Raw genomic sequence first — 20554 nt, 5'->3', positions numbered from 1 at the left:
TCCTAAACAGACTATTTAATATTCTACTTCCAGAATCCCATGACAGTTCAAGCTAATATGACTAAAAAAAAGTTGCAGACCGCAGCTTTAACAATGTTCTGATTTATGCGTATTACGTGAGTTCAAGTAAACATTCTGCCGCCAAAACGCTCTCCTTACGCATTATACACGCTCCTTGGCAAAATATTTCTCCAAGGGTGACCTGTTAAGTGCAGTGTAATACATGACTCAACCTGGAGGCTCCTCTGTCTTTTGTCAAAATTGCACAAGCAAAGTGAAAAAACAACCTTTTTGTCATATTGCTATGAAAGTCACACACAAACAAGAAAAATTCAAAAAGGCTGAGAGACCAAATGAGGGCACTTGGGAAAAAAATTGACATTAAATCTCTTTCTTTAATAAGTCGCACCAGGAAGTTATTGACTACTTGTTTTGTGCTACTTTACTTGTTACCTACACAGCAGATATCAATCTTATGACAAACATAAATAAATCGAACACATACTCTAATGAAGGGATGAGAGGTGGTAATGATTGAAGCCACGCCCACAGACAGCTACAGCAAGTCTCTGTGGCGCAATCGGCCAGCGCGTTCGGCTGTTAACTGAAAGGTTGGTGGATCGAGCCCACCCAGGGACGATTGTGTCTACCAACAAATCTACTGGTCAGCAACCAGTTGTAGGTTTGGTAGCAAATCGATATCTGTAATGGGTGACTTGTCCCACTGAACACACAAGTTATCCTTTAAGTCATTTGGTTGACAAGAGTTAAGGTGCCAAAGCATGCTGAGCTGTTTGATGAGAGATATTACAATTGTATTGTAACTGGTAATCTTGCTGTATAGCACCTCCTACTTTTCGGTTCAAGTTTGACATAGATCAGCAGCATTTCACTCAAGTCTCATCACGCAAAAATTCAGAACGCTTGCATGTACCGCCATGAGGGGGCAGTCAAGCTCGAAGCCACGCCCACTGCCAACAAAAGCCAGGCAGAGTCTCTGTGGCGGAATCGGCCAGCGTGTTCGGCTGTTAACCGAAAGGTTGGTGTTTCAAGCCCACCTAGGGATGTTCTGACTTATGCGTATTACGTGAGTTCAAGTAAACATTCTGCCGCCAAAACGCTCTCCTTATGCATTATACACGCTCCTTGGCAAAATATTTCTCCAAGGGTGACCTGTTAAGTGCAGTGTAATGCATGCCTCAACCCGGAGGCTCCTCTGTCTTTTGTCAAAATTGCACAAGCAAAGTGAAAAAACAACCTTTTTGTCATATTGCTATGAAAGTCATACACAAACAAGGAAAAATTCAAAAAGGCTGAGAAACCAAATGAGGGCACTTTAGACTAAATTTGACATTAAATCTCTTTCTTTAATAAGTCGCACCAGGAAGTTATTGACTACTTGTTTTGTGCTACTTTACTTGTTACCTACACAGCAGATATCAACCTTATGACAAACATAAATAAATCGAACACATACTCTAATGAAGGGATGAGAGGTGGTAATGATCGAGGCCACGCCCACAGACAGCTACAGCAAGTCTCTGTGGCGCAATCAGCCAGCGCATTCGGCTGTTAACTGAAAGGTTTGTGGTTCAAGCCCACCCAGGGACGAGTGTGTATACCAACAAATCCACTGGTCAGCAACCAGAGGTAGCTAAAGATAGCCTTGCTATAGCCAGAAATCGTCGCTTGAACTAGCACCATCTCCCAATTAAGCCTCAAGTTGCTCCACGAAGACATTTCAGCTGCATCTCGGTGAGGCTAATCCAAGCGAGGCTTACATAGCACCAGTGTTGTATAAAGTACTGAAATCTCACACTCAAGTAAAAGTATAGGTACCCCTCCAAAATATGACTTTGGTAAAAGTCCACGTCACTGACTGAAATGTTACTTGAGTTAAAGGGATAGTTCGCTTCTTTTGACATGAAACTGTATGACATCCCATAAAGCAATATCATTTATGAACATTGACTTACCTCCCGCTGCGTCCTGTGAGCCGAATCCCAGCTGAGTTTTGCGTTCCACGAAGGTAGTCCGGCTAGTTGGCTGGGGTCAAAAAAATAAAGCGTTTTGCTTCTCAAAAAAATATCCGTTCAAAAGAGTAATACATTTGCATCACAAAATGTTGTCCAGGAAAAAGTCAGACCTCGCTTCGCTTGGCGCTATTTTTGCCTCCCTTGATATCAATGCGTCCAATGTAAAACTGTGCAGACCGAAGAGCAGACCGAGCAGTCCCCTGCTTCCGAGCAGTAAACACCGTAACAGGTGCGGCTATCGCTAGGTGGCCAGGGAGTGCTCGGTTTTCTCTTCGGTCTGCACTGTTTTACATTGGACGCATTGATATCAAGGGAGGCAAAAATAGCGCCAAGCGAAGTGAGGTCTGACTTTTTCCTGGACAACATTTTGTGATGCAAATGTATTACTCTTTTGAACGGATATTTTTTTGAGAAGCAAAACGCTTTATTTTTTTGACCCCAGCCAACTAGCCGGACTACCTTCGTGGAACGCAAAACTCAGCTGGAATTCGGCTCACAGGACGCAGCGGGGGGTAAGTCAATGTTCATAAATGATATTGCTATATGGGATGTCATACAGCTTCATGTCAAAAGAGACAAACTATCCCTTTAAAGTCTTAAAGTATCCGAAATGTCTTGTACTTAAGTATGAGAATTACTGTAAAAATAGATGTACTTAAGTAATGTAATGAAAAGCAAAAAGTAAACAAGGCAAATGCAGTTTGAATGACATTTTTTATATTTTGGTAAACTTTGAAGGTCAAATACACTTAAAATCTACACACAACCAAGTGCAAGCAAAATTTAAACCAGGTTTAGACAGAAAATACAAACTTTGTGAACCTTTAAGTTTTTCTTCTTCAAGTAAGGTCAGTGCTGAAAATGAGGTGTACATTACACCATTAAGAAAAAAATGAAACAAAAGAGGCTGCTACTGTTATTGCCATCATTATAAACAAAATTTAAAGAAAAAATGGGAGAAAACTGAAGCTTATCTGGCATCTGAAGAGGGAGTCCAGTTTGAAACCCCTTTTGAAAACCTTTCTAAAAAATAAATAAAATAACTCAGTACAGAAAATGCGCCAACATCACCAAGAAAAAAAGCTGTTACGATTACTGTACTTCACAAGCTATAGGAGGTGCACACACAACCGGTCATTATACAAAAGAAAAAAAGAATTGGGAGGGAACTGCAGCTTATCTGGCATCTGAAGAGGAAGACGTTTTTTGTAAAAACTACCTTAAAACCTAAAAAAGGGGAGTGTCTGTAAGATAGAATTTCCACGTCTTTGGGCAGGCATAACATGCATGGGGTCAAAACACTGTTACGTTTTTTTTCTCTCTCTCTCTCTCTCTCTCTTTTTTTTGTAACGAGTAACTAAACCGAACAATGAAAATGTATTGGAGTAAAAGTATGCAATTAAGTTCGGAAATGTAGTGAAGTAAAAATGAAAGTTGTCAAAAAATTTTAAACTCGAGGAAAGTACAAAGTATCCCAAAATATACTTAAGTACAGTAGTGAAGTATTTTTACTTCGTTACTATACAACACTGCATAGCACTGAACGTAAGAAGCCCTGACGAGTGGATGGTGGAAAAAGGGAGATGGCAGAAAAGGAGAGCAAGACAACAGCTCTAATTTTTTCGGCAGCTGAACAAATAATGCTGATGGAGCTGTATGAGGATTTTAGAAGTGTCATCACCAGAAATGGTAATACAGCTGCAATCAATAAAGCGAAGAATACGGCATGACTAACAACTGCAGACTGACTAAATGCGTAAGTTATGAAAGTTTCATACCATTGTCAATTGTTAGACATTTATTTTACTGTCCTCATGTATTCATGCTCTCCTCTTTGTGTTATAATGTGTTTACATAAAGCATGTTGAACTGTCTCTGTATGTGATGTACAGCACAAATATACTGGCCCTGCTCAGTTTATTAATAACCCAATAATCGACACGCATCATCATACTTTGTGACTATATTATCATGAGTGTGTGACCCACATATTAATTTTTCACTGTTACATCTCAACAGGATCAATCTTAACAGCCAAAAGCGTACCTGGCAGCAGGTGAAGGTAAAGCACAGGAAAATATTTCAGAGTGGTAAGTAGCCTTTGAAGAAATGTGTTTGTCCAATAAAGAGAGCAGCAAACTAGATATGGAACACAAGAAACTGAAAATAAAAAAGATCAAGCTAGAGATTATGAAACTGGAGAGGGATGTTAGTATAAATTCAGATAAAGGAGAATTTCGTGTTGTGAACTGTATTTAATTCTGTTTTCTCTCCACAGCTTGAGAAACATTTAATAATAATTAAACAATTCAACACAACTTGAACTCAAACTTGTCATTATTGTACGATTCATGCAAAGTGTTAGAAATGTGTTTTTTACATTTATATTCACAGTGGGGTGCCATCACCTAACGTGTGTAAAGTTATTAATCATCTCTGTCCATTTAGCCTTCTTACACTTGCTCTGACTTAAACTGCTACTGTGTCAATTCTAAATTATGAAAAGAAGTTCTAACTCAAAAGTCACAACAATAAGGATCAAAGGAAATATGTGTCCCTGTACAGGTCCCTCACTGTGTCAGGAGAAACTGAGACCTTTCAGGCACTAGAACCTGCAGGGACTCAGACTTCAGCCTGAAAAGTTGTCCACAAGACAAAATGTATAAAATATGAAGTATACTATAAAATTTAAGATGGCTCTGTCAGAAGTCAGCCATGGTGCCTGAGAATTTTAAGCAATGAACCTGTATTTAATTTGGCCAAAGGTCATTTCTATCCGTGCCCTTGTTTTAGCATGTGCATGTGCGTGTGCGTGTGCGTGTGCGTGTGCGTGTGCGTGTGCATGTGCATGTGCATGTGCATGTGCATGCCCTTGTTCCTGGATCAGGATATGGCGTGAGGAGGTACGCCCAGCATGCATAGCCTCTGTCCCCAAGCAGGACACCATTGAACTCTCCTGCAGAATAAGAGAAATGTTGGATGGATATACATGTGTTAAGACTTGGCAATTTGATGCAATATGTGCCTTATATGGCTATCTATAATAAAGTATGACGAGCACTTTAAATTCCTTAAGATGACCTCCACACCTGACCTCTCATTAGATTACCAAAATTCTGCCTATGCAACACCTTACTTCAAAAGTACACTCCTTCAGGTTAGTAAAATTCTTGCGCCTTGTGCAAACCTCTGTGCCAGTGAGGATGCTCGGAAGATCCTAGAATCATGAACTGATCCCGGCCATTAAGCCTCAATGTTGGAAATGAAATGAGCTCCATCACAGATCATCTGTATGCACGGAGGATAGGAGTCAATGATGAGCTTTCACAGGGCATAAATGTAACATTGCTCAGCATTACTCAAAGGGGTTGATGTGGTATTTTTCAAAATGAGAAATCCAGTTCAGAGTCTATGGACAATTATCCCAAAGTGTACCTGTACATTTAGGATATGGAAAAATGTTCGGTTTACATAGTCAGCCTCCACGGTTCCAGCAGGGGCCTGGACAATGTGACAATGTTTAAATCCAGGCTGAGAACAGTTCTATTTACATGTGCATATGACACCTGAAAGTATTTTATCTGCACTCTTCATTTTTAAATTAATTAATGAAGGATTTTTTTTGTTTTTTGGAATAATTTTTTTGCCTTCTTGTGATTTTATGTAGCTGTAAAGCACTTTGAATTGCCTTGTGTACGAATTGTGCTCTACAAATTGCCTTGCCTTGGATGCGTACATGGGTACAGTGTAGTGCACTGATAACATTAGGGAAGCCTGAGGGAGATGATGAACTTAATGCAAATACTTCAGCCAGTAGGTTGTTTTACATTATCGGCTACTGTAAATGTGGATCAGCAGCCTGAAAGGACAGAGCCCCCGCCCCCGACATTCGCAATACTGACACTCTCCCTCTGTTCAAGTCTTAACTCCGTTTAACTTTGTTTACCTCCAGTTATTGCTCCGTTCTGTGTATTTTTAATATGGTATGATGTTTTAATTCCTGCGTTTTATCTAATACAGTGGAAACCGCTTATAGTGGTCACGGATATAGTAATCAACCGCTTATATAGATCAAAAGGCTTGGGACGGAATCATTTCTATACAAATGCTGTTTAAATAATTCGTTTATAGTGATCAAGAAATCCGCTTATAATGTTAATTTTTGGCCATTTTATGAATGTAAATTAAATGTAAATTAATTAATTTTAAAACTACGTGTAGCTATTTTATTTTTTACTGCCTTGATTACTTTCTGGACCCGCCATATCCATGACCTGCATTTACAAAACCCCAAAGAGTAACGGCCAAAAACAAACATGAGCCTTGGAAAAGATAGCTTGCCAGCCAGCTGCCAATGTCACAGTGGTAACATCCATTTTTTTTATGAGCTGTTTCACTGTTTATTCTGTGACCCTGAAGGGACTCTTTAGTTGTGTGTGACATTAACGTATAAGCTTTATTAAGGACTCTCTGTAGTTCCACATATAAATGATTTCTGACCAAGGTCCTCTTTATCTCTGGCAGTAGAAGAAACTGAAGTTCTTCAAAATGTCAGTAACAGGTTAGACTGGGTAAAATGAGCTTTCTTTCTGTCGTCACACATTAAGACTGAAAGGGGCACCTAGAAAGATTTGGGATTCATGTTTGAACCTTATCAGAGGATGAAAGTGGAAGTGGACTTGACATATGGGTTACCTCCCCAAAGGACCAGCACATGTGTATGAATTCCTGTGAGTTCCATCTTCATCATGGCGATGTTTTTTTTAAACTGATTTGTACTTTTGATTGTGAAACTGCCACCAAGAAAGCAGCCATATTGGCAGTGGTGGGATTTGAACCCACGCCTCCATAGAGACTGGAGCCTAAATCCAGCTCCTTAGACCACTCGGCCACACTACAAAAGATATCTTTGAGCCAACTACAAGGGAGCGTCACCTTTAAAAGTTGGACTGAACTGAAGGATTGTAATCAACAGTTGTCAGTAGACGCTGTAAGATGAAACTTTTCTAACTCAGAATAACAACTGATGAGTACCAGTTGTAGTCTTGCCACTGTGCAACACCCATAGATATTTCTTGTGCTCTTCATCTAACGCCATGAAATCTTTACAGAAGAGAGCATAGGAAGAGAAGAGTATAAACTGGTGGAACTCAACAAGATGATCAACTAGCAGAGGATGGTTTCGATCCATCGACCTCTGGGTTATGGGCCCAGCACGCTTCCACTGCGCCACTCTGCTTTTGCATCTCAGTCTGTAGACGTAAGACAGCAAATTGTGTTGGGAGATACATTTGAGGATTTAAAGCACCTCGGAGCAAGCGCTGTGCAACTCAGCTTCCATGTGTCTTGGTTAAGGTTTTGGAAATCTAGGAACCTCCAAGTTACCATCACAACATTAGCAGTCACCGCAGTACTTTCAATGGCGTCTTCAGGCCGTTTTCAGTTCAATCCCTTTACACCACTATGTTAACAGGCCACCTCATTAGTAGATATACAGAAGTTTAAAATCTGCTACTTCAAATGACTTTGATCTCTATGGCTAGTAGCCCCAACATTACATCTCCACTGGGAGGATTTTCTTAGGATTCATTGCATCAAGGCTTTAAACAGTGCAGAATTAATGGTTTGCCCTCTGAGTCATAGTGTACAAATGTTAGACCTACTGACTGACCACGCATAGCATCTCGCTGTCCTCAGCCATATCCATGACCTGCATTTACAAAACCCCAAAGAGTAACGGCCAAAAACAAACATGAGCCTTGGAAAAGATAGCTTGCCAGCCAGCTGCCAATGTCACAGTGGTAACATCCATTTTTTTTGCATGTGCTGTGTCACTGTTTATTCTGTGACCCTGAAGGGACTCTTTAGTTGTGTGTGACATTAACGTATAAGCTTTATTAAGGACTCTCTGTAGTTCTACATATAAAATTGATTTCTGACCAAGGTCCCCTTTATCTCTGGCAGTAGAAGAAACTGAAGTTCTTCAAAATGTCAGTAACAGGTTAGACTGGGTAAAATGAGCTTTCTTTCTGTTGTCACACATTAAGACTGAAAGGGGCACCTAAAAAGATTTGGGATTCATGTTTGAACCTTATCAGAGGATGAAAGTGGAAGTGGACATGACATATGGGTTTCCTCCCCAAAGGACCAGCACATGTGTATGATTTCCTGTGAGTTCCATCTTCTTCATGGTGATGTTTTTTTTAAACTGATTTGTACTTTTGATTGTGAAACTGCCACCAAGAAAGCAGCCATATTGGCAGTGGTGTTATTTGATCCCACACCTCCACAGAGACTGGAGCCTAAATCCAGCACCTTAGACCACTCGGCCACACTACCAAAGATATCTTTGAGCCAACTACAAGGGAGCGTCACCTTTAAAAGATGGACTGAACTGAAGGATTGTAATCAACAGTTGTCAGTAGACCCTGTAAGATGAAACTTTTCTAACTCAGAATAACAACTGATGAGTACCAGTTGTAGTCTTGCCACTGTGCAACACCCATAGATATTTCTTGTGCTCTTCATCTAACGCCATGAAATCTTTACAGAAGAGAGCATAGGAAGAGAAGAGTATAAACTGGTGGAACTCAACAAGATAATCGACTAGCAGAGGATGGTTTCGATCCATCGACCTCTGGGTTATGGGCCCAGCACGCTTCCGCTGCGCCACTCTGCTTTTGCATCTCAGTCTGTAGACGTAACACAGCAAATTGTGTTGGGAGATACATTTGAGGATTTAAAGCACCTCGGAACAAGCGCTGTGCAACTCAGCTTCCATGTGTCTTGGTTAAGGTTTTGGAAATCTAGGAACCTCCAAGTTACCATCACAACATTAGCAGTCACCGCAGTACTTTCAATGGCGTCTTCAGGCCGTTTTCAGTTCAATCCCTTTACACCACTATGTTAACAGGCCACCTCATTAGTAGATATACAGAAGTTTAAAATCTGCTACTTCAAATGACTTTGGTCTCTATGGCTAGTATCCCCAACATTGCATCTCCACTGGGATGATTTTCTTAGGATTCATTGCATCAAGGCTTTAAACAGTGCAGAATCAATGGTTTGCCCTCTGAGTCATAGTGTACAAATGTTAGACCTACTGACTGACCACGCATAGTATCTCGCTGTCCTCAGCCATATCCATGACCTGCATTTACAAAACCCCAAAGAGTAACGGCCAAAAACAAACATGAGCCTTGGAAAAGATAGCTTGCCAGTCAGCTTCCAAAATATCCATTTTTTTGCATGTGCTGTTTCACTGTTTATTCTGTGACCCTGAAGGGACTCTTTAGTTGTGTGTGACATTAATGTATAAGCTTTAATTAAGGACTTATTCTAACATTTGTCCCAGGTAAACTCCTCAGTGTAGATTACCTGTATAGCCAAACAGGACAGGCCTTGCAGGACGTGGATCCTGACTCTGAGGCAACAGACCAGCTGTTGGAGGATGTGGGCACAGAGGAAGAGTTGGAGGAAGAGGGCTTTGGAGACAGCAGTTTGGACCTCAACCTGGATCCTACTAATGAGATGCTGGACCCGTCCGATGGCTCATGACCTGCCACGACCAGTGTAGCCAGCACTCCTGCCACTGTCCAGACTACAGAACTGGTAACTATTCTTAATAATAACAGTACATGTAGTATTATTTGTATAGCACTACTAACTTTGACTGAAAACACTTCTCTTTTCCCTGGAGTTCCCCTTGGCTTGCTACTTTTATTGTTATTGTTATTTTATGTTTTATAATATAAAAAATATAAGCAGTATTAGGTGTGTGGTGGTTTAATACTCTTCTCTGTATTGTTATTATTGCAACAAATTGCATTATTATTCTTACCAATTGTATTTGTATCAGTTTTAAAGCTATATTTTGTCATATAGGCCTAACGATGTGAAATGACGGCTCTTCTGACAAAAACTGTAGTTTCATGCGCGCGTGCGAGAGGCGCTAGTCCGTGTCACCGTGTCAGCCGACTGTGTGCGTGCGTGCGTGCGTGCGTGCGTGCGTGCGTGCGTGCGTGCGTGTGTGGCTGCGTTGTTTTACTGCAGTTCAACTGACATAACTGTGCTGACTTCCAACCAGCTAATGCTAAATCTCCCAGTTCATAATCAGGGCTTTCCTTGTAGCCGGCCAGCACATATAGCCGGCTACTTTAATAATGACTATTATTTTTACAGCCTAGGCTACAGGCTATACATTTTATTTTTCTATTTGAATAAAATTAAATGTTTTTCTAACAGACTGACAATAATGCCAAACTGAACCGCACTCCATTAAAGTTGTGATTCGCTCTGCTTATACTGATAATAACCACAAATTACTCTGATCACCGCCGACTTCATTGCTCACAAGTAAGAAAAACTCATCCGCGGCCCCCGGCATGCCAGTTACTCAGGCTATCCACTGCAAAATTTCGTCAGTTTAATCAGTGAGTATCAAAAAGACAGACACCAGAAGAAAGACTAACCGCATCGCTTGTTTAGCCCAAAACGTTGTCCTACCCGTAATCCAATCTTTTCTTCAAGCGTTCAATTAGCACCACCTGCGACACGTGAGAGTCTATTTTCATTCATTCATTTCATCAGTGTACATGATCATGGCTATGACGTAACCTAACCACCAACAGCCCCCCTCCCCCTTAGATCCCTATCTGACAACATACCTTTTGTGATGGATACAGAGAATAAAGCTCTATGTCTCCCACAGGATGATCACTCTGTAGTTGAGGTAGCAGTCCGCAACTTCATTGACATTTTGTCAAATGCGAGGACACAAGCTGCACCACATCAAGGAGCCAGACAAAGGTATGATGAGATGGGCATGAGTGTAATTTATTTATTGCTCAGTATTGTCAACATCTATAACTATCAACTTAGAACATGTCCAATTAAGGCAGAATAGGGAAATTAGAAGTGCTGGCCAGAGGATCTGTACAAAGAAATAACAGAATGAGGTTCGCAAAGTCCAGCTCTTTTCAGTCTGCCAGGAAGCCCTGTTCAAGTGGCAGCAGAAAAAGTCAAATAACTTCATATAAATAAATACATACAAGGACAAATAACTTAAAACACAAATTTTGAATGTTGGCATTAGCACAGTGTTAACTTTGCATGGAAGGTGGAGTGTCTGACTTATTCTACAATGTCAGTATAATTTCATGTTATCCTAAGTCGTGTTTGTGTTCCAGCCCCCAGCCACCAATTCAGATGCAGCCACCACGGCAACAGCCAGCAGCTTCCAACACTGGAAGAGAAATGCAAAGGTAGAACAATGCTGACTTTGCATGGGATGTGGAGTGTGTGACTTATTCTATAATGTCGTTGTACTCAGAATAATTTTATGTTATCCTAAGTCGTCTTTGTGTTCCAGCCTCCAGCCACCACTCCTCATGCAGCCACCACGGCAACAGCCAGCAGCTTCAAATATTGGAAGAGAAATGCAAAGGTATGACAGTCATATGTACAGATTATCCATCTGTTGTTACAGTTAGTAATGTTTGTGCACATATTTGTGTTATTCATGCTTCATACCCTATGATGACATAAGTTATCACTGTGAATAGCTTATGTCATAGCCCAACTCGGGCTCTGAGAACCTCAGGGAGGGGTCTCCTGCTGGTGCCCAGAGTCAGAACTAAACAAGGTGAGGCTGCGTTTCAGTTTTATGCTCCTAAAATCTGGAACAGTCTTCCAGAAGATGTGCGACAGGCCTCAACTCTGACAATGTTTAAATCCAGGCTGAAAACAGTTCTATTTAGCTGTGCATATGACACCTGAAAGTATTTTATCTGCACTCTTCACTTTTTTAATCAACTAATGATTATTTTAATGGGTTTTTTATTATTATTTTATTTCTTTTATTTTTTTAATGATATTATTGCCTTCTTGTGATTTTATGTAGCTGTGAAGCACTTTGAATTGCCCTGTGTATGAATTGTGCGCTAGAAATAAAATTGCCTTGCCTTAATAGAAATTAAAACATCATTTGTCTTCCTATTATCATTTTTGACCATATAGGATCATTTGCATATTTTACAGTGATTATAGTATTTATTACAGCTTATTCCATTTCTTTATTAGATCATTTCCAGCATTGTTCCAAATGAGGAGGGGCAGAGGAAAGAGGCAGAGTATTACAATTCCAGTTGGCAAACAGCTGGAATTGAATTTCTGTCTGTTACCAGAAACAACAGACAGAACTCCAAAAGATGATTCCAGGCTCCTAAGGGCAGGACTTGGAAAACGCACCATAAGCATGAATGACAATGCTGACCACACAGAGGTATTACTTTGGATGTTTTTTAGCTAAAACATACCTGAGTAAAATTCCATGGTGTTCTGCTCACTTTTTGGCACCAGACAAGGTATTGCAATGTTATCATAATGTTTGGAAAGAGACATGTTTAGTTACCTATACTATGTAAACGTCAGGAATGCATCATAACAAAAATATATTCTTTTCTCTAATTATAAATACCTTTTGCCACTTTGTGTGGTATAAGAATCTGATTTGGCCCATGCATGAGCTAAATTGTGTATGTCCAAAATTGGGAGAAAAGCAGGGAGAGTAAGCACAAAAAAAACTTGTGATTTTCATGTCTATCTGAATGTAGATTGCCAGAGCCCTGACTGAAACATACCCCAAAATGAGGGAACTGACGGGAGGTTGGCTGCTATATAAAGCAGGAGGTATGGAATATTTCTGTATTAATGGTATATTAATGTATTGTAATGTAATGTGTGCTCACTGATACACCCAGCAGTTTGGAAATACAGGGGACAGAGAGGTTGATTTCAATCAAATGCTGGAGGTGGTCTTTGGAAATAACCAACTTTGGAAACCCCCTTTCTCCAGCAGTCCTGTCCACTACAACTGCTTTTCTTCTCCCATCTAATTCAGTGCTGATGAGGGTGTGCAGCTGGAGAAGACCTTCAAATACCTAAAAGAAAGAAGGAAGAACATTTTCATTTGTCACTGCAGTCAGTGGACCTTATTTATCAAAGTGGTGTAACATTAAATCCAAGAATACAAAAGTTTTTTATCTTTGGCATCTAACTTCTGTCTGTGGACTGATTGGAACATGTGAACAAGATACATAAATGTCTGAATTGGCTGTAAATATTAGACCAACCTGGGGGCTTTCCATGACTATTGCAGGTTTTATCAAAACCTAGGAACCCTGCAGAATAACCAAGCCACATCGCACAAACACCATTTAACTTACCTCCTGTGTGAAGTCTACGTGAGCAGAGAGTGACATAATCAGAGTCATTTCACTCATGCATATGAACTCGAGATAGTCCAGGTCCAAGGGCAGTCGCTGCAATGCCTGCTCCAACCTGGACTGCAGTCGGTCCAGAATATGCCGGCCCACCATCACGTCCTGCCATAGAGGAATTGAAGAGGTTATCATTTATACCTCCCCCATAAGCAAGTGTATAATACATTCTGTGCAATTTATGAACTCCAAAATATACAGATGTAGCCTATCTATCATAAAATCTAAACATTAGCAACACCAAATAGACTCCTGTGGGAGTATCCATCACAAAAGGTACGCTGCCTGTCAGGTAGGGATATAACGGTCAAATCTTGTAAATATAACTCTGCAGAGTTATAAAAAGTCATTTTGAGACCAAAAAGAAATATCCAGTATCCAAATGTCTTTATAAGCCTTAATGTAAGCCAGATATAAATCACCATCTATCCAACAACGATAAACACAGATAAAAAAATAAATAACATTTGATGATTATAGTCAACACACGATCGTCATTGTCGTCTCACATATATGAGCCACATACCAGCGTTTCTTCATTCCGGTCCTCGGGACCCACTGCCCTGCTTGTTTTATGTCCCCTGCTCCAACACACCTGATTCAAATGAATGGCTCCTTATTAGGCCACTGCTGAGCTTGATGGCGAGCTGATAATTTGAATCAGGTGTGGTGAGTGGAGGAGGGAAACATCGAAACACTGAGCTACGCTTTTCAAATTGAACAGACTGTGCGCGCTCCCGCGTACCGGAAATCAATTTCTGGCAGCAATCAACTTTTGGCACGGCACCTGTCATTTCACATCGTTAGGCCTATATGACCGCTTATATGACGACATTGAGAAACTTTTGCAACATTGTGAAATTGCCGATATCTTTAATTAACTTACCTGAGCAGAAGCGTTTGATCCATCCTGTTTTTCCTCCATCAGTACCAACGTGTGCCCACTGAGTGTCGTTGGCGCTGAGATCCCGGCCGGCAGAAATTGCTGCTCCTTCATTGGATGGTTGGTTGGCACGTGGGTGGGCACCGGGTTGATTGGCAAGTCAGTAAGCAACATGCTGATTGGCTATTCACTCAGGCGTCAAAATAGGTAAAAATTCGTACTCCTAACTTGAGTTTTGTAAACTTGTAGCTTCAGGGTCGTACTTGAAGGTCGGATTTAGTTTTACACATGCACAAACTGTTTTTATAACTTCAAAACTTTGTTACAAATGCACAAAATGTTTTTACATAGACACAAAATATTTGTACAACTTCAAAACTTTATTACACATGTGAACATCATTGTACAAGTACAAAATCTTTCTGACCCTTTTTTGATCCCATATTTTTCGTTCTATGCTGTCATTTCTGTACAGAAATCGAGAGCACTGTACTGAGTACTAACCAAATAAATACATGGTGAAAGCTGGTAAGTACTTTGCTAGTTGTACTCCATGTCAGAAATCCAGTGTGCGTACGACCTGTCTAAGAAGGTTTGATGAATGCCGATTTTTTTTGTACTTGGGCACATTCTAAATTTCACTCCTACGACAGGATTTAGAAGGGATTCTACGCACTAATGATAAATGAGGGCCCAGGACCTTCCCTCAGGCCTCCTCACCGTGCAACTGATCCAAAATATCTCCCCTGGGGGGAATCTACATGATATTCTGACCAGATGCCCATACCGCCTGATCTGACTTCATTCAAAGAAGAGCGGCAGAGACTTTATTCTCAGCGTATTCCAGATGACTACGCCTATCACCCTGATCCAAGAGGGTGAGCCTAATCACCACAGAGTGGAAGATGATTTCAGCCCTTATGCATTCGCAATCTCATTCATTTAGTCACCACTCATAAGGAGTGACCAGAGGTGAGCGTTGGAAGGAAGATCGACTGGTAGAACGAGATCCTCCAGTCGTGGTCAAAATGGTCTGATCCCTAAACTCTTCCACTTGAGGCAGCAACTGGTTCTAAGCAAGAAGAGGGCCCTCAACCCTTTTCCAACTAAGGATCAGAGCCTCAGACTTGGAGGTACAATTTTATTCCTGGCTGTTTCACACTTGGCAGCAGACCACCCCTGTACCGGCCAGATGACTCAGGTGAGACCATGTGGCCTAAAGGACAAGGCGTCTGACTTCGGATCAGAAGATTGAGGGTTCGAGTCCCTTCGTGGTTGTCTTGTTTAGTTGTATGCTGTCATATATGTACAGAAATCAAGAGCACTGTACTGAGTACTAACCAAATAAACACATGGTGAAAGCTGGTAAGTACTTTGCTAGTTGTACTCCGTGTCAGAAATCCTCTGAATGGCATGCCATTAAAGTCGGAGGATTTTACCAGTCTGTTACTGGTAAAAAAGATCCAAAGTTAAGCTGATGTTGCGCAATGATCTTAGCTTCCCCATACTGCCTATACTCAAGCTATAAAAAAAAGATGAGAGACTTGAATGAGTAAGTTCTATCACGTCGAGTCATTGTAGCATATAACAAATGATAAAATAATTGCTTTGAAAGCAATTTTTTGAAGAACTAAAAGTCTTTCATCTCACCTGCTGATAACATCCAAATCCGCAATACCAAAGGCAAGCTGTATAGAATGTTTGTGTGACTTAAATAGGTAACAGAGAAAACACTGAGAGCACTTATTCTCGCACAAATTTGCTCATAGGGCAACTCAAAATCAGGCCGGTTAGCTAGGCTGGTCAGCGTGTGGTGCTAATAAAGCCAAGGTCATGGGTTCACTCCCCATACTGGCCACGAATATCAGCAACAACAGCACATGTGTAGGCGCCCTTCCATAACACATGACTTTTAAAGATATATCAATATATTTGATGCTGCTTGTCCTGGAACGGATCACAGGGGAAGCAATGTGAGCAGACATCCCTTGCCCCGATTCTCACAAGACATAATCTACACCTCTTCTCGGGTGGACACACAGAAATACCAATGCAAGACCAGCATGGTTTATTTCTTGTGAGTCCTGGACCTTCCCTCAGGCCTCCTCACCGTGCAACTGATCCAAAATATCTCCCCTGGGGGGAATCTACATGATATTCTGACCAGATGCCCATACCGCCTGATCTGGCTTCATTCAAAGAAGAGCGGCAGAGACTGTATTCTCAGCGTATTCCAGATGACTACGCCTATCACCCTGATCCAAGAGGGTGAGCCTAATCACCACAGAGTGGAAGATGATTTCAGCCCTTATGCATTCGCAATCTCATTCCTTTAGTCACCACTCATAAGGAGTGACCAGAGGTGAGCGTTGGAAGGAAGATCGACTGGTAGAACGAGATCCTCCAGTCGTGGTCAAAATGGTCTGATCCCTAAACTCTTCCACTTGAGGCAGCAACTGGTTCTAAGCAAGAAGAACCAGTTGCAGTTTTCCAACTGAGGATCAGAGCCTCACACTTGGAGGTACAATTTTATTCCTGGCTGTTTCACACTTGGCAGCAGACCACCCCTGTACCGGCCGGATGACTCAGGTGAGACCATGTGGCCTAACGGACAAGGAGTCTGACTTCGGATCAGAAGATTGAGGGTTTGAGTCCCTTCGTGGTTGTCTTGTTTAATTGTAAGCTGTCATTACTGTAAATAAATCAAGAGCACTGTACTGAGTACTAACCAAATAAACACATGGTGAAAGCTGGTAAGTACTTTGCTAGTTGTACTCCGTGTCAGAAATCCTCTGAATGGCATATCATTAAAGTCGGAGTATTTTACCAGTCTGTTACTGGTAAAAAAATCCAAAGTTGAACTGATGTTACGCAATAATCTTGGCTTCCCCATACTGCCTATACTCAAGCTATACAAAGATGAGAAACTTGGATGAGTAAGTTATTGTAGCATATAACAAATGATAAAAAAATTGCATTGAAAGCATTCTTTGAAGAACTAGAAGTCTTTCAACTCACCTGCTGATAACATCCAAATCTGCAATACCAAAGGCAAGCTGTATAAAATGTTTGTGTGACTTAAATAGGTAACAGAGAAAACACTGAGAGCACTTATTCTCGCACAAATTTGCTCATAGGTCAACTGAAAATCAGGCCGGTTGGCTCAGCTGGTCAGAGCGTGGTGCTAACATCAGCAACAACAGCACACATGTAGGTGCCCTTCCTTAAGACATGACTTTCAAAGATATATCAATATATTTGATGCTGCTTGTCCTGGAACGGATAACAAGGGAAGCAATGTGAGCAGACATCCCTAGCCCCGCTTCTCACAGGACATAATCAACACCTCTTCTCGGGTGGAGAGAAACCAATGCAACACCAGCAATGTATTATTTTGAAGGAGTTCAAGTATCTCTGGGTCTTGTTCACGAGTGAGGGACGAAGGGAGCAGGAGATTGACAGGCGGATCGGTGCGGCGTCTGCAGTGATGCGGGCTCAGAAGGAGCTGAGCCAGAAGACGAAGCTCTCGATTTACCGGTCAGTATATGTTCCTACCCTCACCTATGGTCACGAGCTGTGGGTAGTGACCGAAAGAACGAGATCGCGAATACAAGCGGCCGAAATGACTTTCCTCCGCAGGGTGTCTGGGCTCTCCCTTAGAGATAGGGTGAGAAGCTCGGTCATCTTGGAAGGGCTCGGAGTAGATCCGCTGCTCTTCCGCATCGAGAGGAGTCAGATGAGGTGGCTCGGGCATCTGGTGAGAATGCCTCCTGGACGCCTCCCCGGTGAGGTGTTCCGGGCCCGTCCCACTGGGAGGACGCCCCGGGGAAGACCCAGGAGACGTTGGAGAGACTATGTCTCTCGGCTGGCCTGGGAACGCCTCGGGGTCCCCCAAGAAGAGCTGGAGGAAGTGGCTGGGGAGAGGGACGTCTGGGTCTCTCTAATTAGGCTGCTGCACCCGAGACCCGATCCCCGGACAAGCAGCAGATAATGGATGGATTAATGGGCTCCCTTATAGTTGGCTTAAAGTTATCTTTGGTAGTGTGGCCGAGTGGTCTAAAGAGCTGGATTTAGGCTCCAGTCTCTGTGGCGGCGTGGGTTCAAATCCCTACACAGAGTCCTTAATAAAGCTTATACATTAATGTCACACACAACTAAAGAGTCCCTTCAGGGTCACAGAATAAACAGTGAAACAGCACATGCAAAAAAAATGGATGTTACCACTGTGACATTGGCGGCTGGCAAGCTATCTTTTCCAAGGCTCATGTTTGTTTTTGGCCGTTACTCTTTGGGGTTTTGTAAATGCAGGTCATGGATATGGCTGAGGACAGCGAGATGCGTGGTCAGTCTTTAGGTCTAACATTTGTACACTATGACTCAGAGGGCAAACCATTAATACTGCACTGTTTAAAGCCTTAATGCAATGAATCCTGAGAAAATCATCCCAGTGGAGATGTAATGTTGGGGATACTAGCCATAGAGACCAAAGTCATTTGAAGTAGCAGATTTTAAACTTCTGTATATCCACTAATGAGATTGGCCTGTTAACATAGTGGTGTAAAGGGATTGAACTGAAAACGGACTGAAGGCGCCATTGAAAGTACTGCGGTGACTGCTAATGTTGTGATGGTAACTTGGAGGTTCCTAGATTTCCAAAACCTTAACCAAGACACATGGAAGCTGAGTTGCACAGCGCTTGTTCCGAGGTGCTTTAAATCCTCAAATGTATCATCCAACACAATTTACTGTCTTACGTCTACAGACTGAGATGCAAAAGCAGTGTGGCGCAGCTGGAAGCTTGCTGGGCCCATAACCCAGAGGTAGATGGATCGAGACCATCCTCTGCAAGTCGTTCGTATTGTTGAGTTCCACCAGTTTATACTATTCTCTTGCTATGCTCTCTTCTGTAAAGATTTCATGGCGTTAGATGAAGAGCACAAGAAATATCTATGGGTGTTGCACAGTGGCAAGACCACAACTGGTACTCATCAGTTGTTATTCTGAGTTGGAAAAGTTTCATCTTACAGGGTCTACTGACAACTGTTGATTACAATCCTTCAGTTCAGTCCGTCTCTTAAAGGTGACGCTCCCTTGTAGTTGGATCAAATATATATTTGGTAGTGTTGCCGAGTTGTCTAAGGCGCTGGATTTAGACTCCAGTCTCTGTGGAGGCGTGGGTTCAAATCCCACCACTGCCAATATGGCTGCTTTCTTGGTGGCAGTTTCACAATCAAAAGTACAAATCAGTTTAAAAAAAAACATTGCCATGAAGAAGATGGAACTCACAGGAAATCATACACATCTGCTGGTCCTTTGGGGAGGTAACCCATATGTCAAGTCCACTTCCACTTTCATCCTCTGATAAGGTTCAAACATGAATCCCAAATCTTTTTAGGTGCCCCTTTCAGTCTTAATGTTTGACAACAGAAAGAGAGCTCATTTTACCCAGTCTAACTTGTTACTGACATTTTGAAGAACTTCAGTTTCTTCTACTGCCAGAGATAAAGGGGACCTTGGTCAGAAATCATTTTTATATGTGGAACTACAGAGAGTCCTTAATAAAGCTTATACATTAATGTCACACACAACTAAAGAGTCCCTTCAGGGTCACAGAATAAACAGTGAAACAGCACATGCAAGAAAATGGATGTTACCACTGTGACATTGGCAGCTGGCTGGCAAGCTATCTTTTCCAAGGCTCATGTTTGTTTTTGGCCGTTACTCTTTGGGGTTTTGTAAATGCAGGTCATGGATATGGCTGAGGACAGCGAGATGCTATGCGTGGTCAGTCAGTAGGTCTAACATTTGTACACTATGACTCAGAGGGCAAACCATTAATTCTGCACTGTTTAAAGCCTTGATGCAATGAATCCTGAGAAAATCATCCCAGTGGAGATGCAATGTTGGGGATACTAGCCATAGAGACCAAAGTCATTTGAAGTAGCAGATTTTAAACTTCTGTATATCTACTAATGAGGGTGGCCTGTTAACGTAGTGGTGTAAAGGGATTGAACTGAAAACGGCCTGAAGACGCCATTGAAAGTACTGCGGTGACTGCTAATGTTGTGATGGTAACTTGGAAGTTCCTAGATTTCCAAAACCTTAACCAAGACACATGGAAGCTGAGTTGCACAGCGCTTGTTCCGAGGTGCTTTAAATCCTCAAATGTATCTCCCAACAAAATTTCCTGTCTTACGCCTACAGACTAAAATGCAAAAGCAGAGTGGCGCAGCTGAAGCGTGCTGGGCCCATAACCCAGAGGTCGATGGATCGAAACCATCCTCTGCTAGTTGATCATATTGTTGAGTTCCACCAGTTTATACTATTCTCTTGCTATGCTCTCTTCTGTAAAGATT

General features: G+C 41.8%; 6 non-coding genes across 6 annotated transcripts; 3 read left to right on the top strand and 3 right to left on the bottom strand.

Moving 5' to 3' along the window:
• The first annotated feature begins 565 nt into the window (after positions 1-565).
• trnan-guu (transfer RNA asparagine (anticodon GUU)) lies at positions 566-639 on the top strand. Its single transcript has one exon. It is a non-coding gene; the product is annotated as a tRNA-Asn (tRNA).
• A 6214-nt stretch (positions 640-6853) lies between these two features.
• trnal-uag (transfer RNA leucine (anticodon UAG)) lies at positions 6854-6935 on the bottom strand. Its single transcript has one exon. It is a non-coding gene; the product is annotated as a tRNA-Leu (tRNA).
• A 268-nt stretch (positions 6936-7203) lies between these two features.
• trnam-cau (transfer RNA methionine (anticodon CAU)) lies at positions 7204-7275 on the bottom strand. The gene has a single exon. It is a non-coding gene; the product is annotated as a tRNA-Met (tRNA).
• A 1368-nt stretch (positions 7276-8643) lies between these two features.
• Positions 8644-8715, bottom strand: trnam-cau (transfer RNA methionine (anticodon CAU)). Its single transcript has one exon. It is a non-coding gene; the product is annotated as a tRNA-Met (tRNA).
• Positions 8716-15403: 6688 nt separating this feature from the next.
• trnar-ucg (transfer RNA arginine (anticodon UCG)) lies at positions 15404-15476 on the top strand. The gene has a single exon. It is a non-coding gene; the product is annotated as a tRNA-Arg (tRNA).
• A 3838-nt stretch (positions 15477-19314) lies between these two features.
• Positions 19315-19396, top strand: trnal-uag (transfer RNA leucine (anticodon UAG)). Its single transcript has one exon. It is a non-coding gene; the product is annotated as a tRNA-Leu (tRNA).
• Positions 19397-20554: the final 1158 nt, after the last annotated feature.

This window comes from Odontesthes bonariensis, chromosome 8 (genome assembly GCF_027942865.1).
Source record: "Odontesthes bonariensis isolate fOdoBon6 chromosome 8, fOdoBon6.hap1, whole genome shotgun sequence".
In the NCBI taxonomy this organism is placed as follows: Eukaryota; Metazoa; Chordata; class Actinopteri; order Atheriniformes; family Atherinopsidae; genus Odontesthes; species Odontesthes bonariensis.
The sequence above is the reverse complement of the archived record's forward strand: the minus strand, read 5'-3'. Positions and strand labels throughout refer to the sequence as shown.